Source organism: Palaemon carinicauda, chromosome 23, assembly GCF_036898095.1.
Source record: "Palaemon carinicauda isolate YSFRI2023 chromosome 23, ASM3689809v2, whole genome shotgun sequence".
In the NCBI taxonomy this organism is placed as follows: domain Eukaryota; kingdom Metazoa; phylum Arthropoda; class Malacostraca; order Decapoda; family Palaemonidae; genus Palaemon; species Palaemon carinicauda.
In genome coordinates this window covers 11756918-11757535 of record NC_090747.1, presented here as the reverse complement: position 1 = coordinate 11757535, position 618 = coordinate 11756918, and positions in this window count along the sequence as shown.

Below are 618 nucleotides of genomic sequence, written 5' to 3'. Positions count from 1 at the left end.
TTTATTTGTTAGAGAGAGAGAGAGAGAGAGAGAGAGAGAGAGAGAGAGAGAGAGAGAGAGAGAGAGAGAGAGAGAGAGAGTTTTTAAATGTACTAAACAAAAGAATATGATAGGTTATAACGCATTGGTGCTTATGTAATATCAACTGTATAGATGTTTTGAATAAGTTAAGAAATGGTATAAACAATACTTTGATACTGTATTCGTATGCGCCTATTCTTGAGACCGGCAGCTAGACGTCAGCTGATCTGATCTTAGCCAAAAGTAAAACAAAAAGAAGTCAGCAATACTCGGTTTTTTAAAACACACCCGAAATTCAAAAAGAAATGAACATGTTTTCTTAAAGTGCAATTAACTATTTAAAGAGTAGCAATTTTCTAGAATAAAATGATGTTTCCCAAAAAATAGTGGTTTGCTGATGAAATCGGATGCTGAATTTTAAGCTACGACTGAAATGGATGTACTGTAAACACTGTATAACTTTTTCGTTTTGTATTTGATTGACACTTTAAGAAAACTGATTTTGGTTTCTTCATCTAATTGTAAGTATTGTATAACACGAGAGAGAGAGAGAGAGAGAGAGAGAGAGAGAGAGAGAGAGAGAGAGAGAGAGAGAGA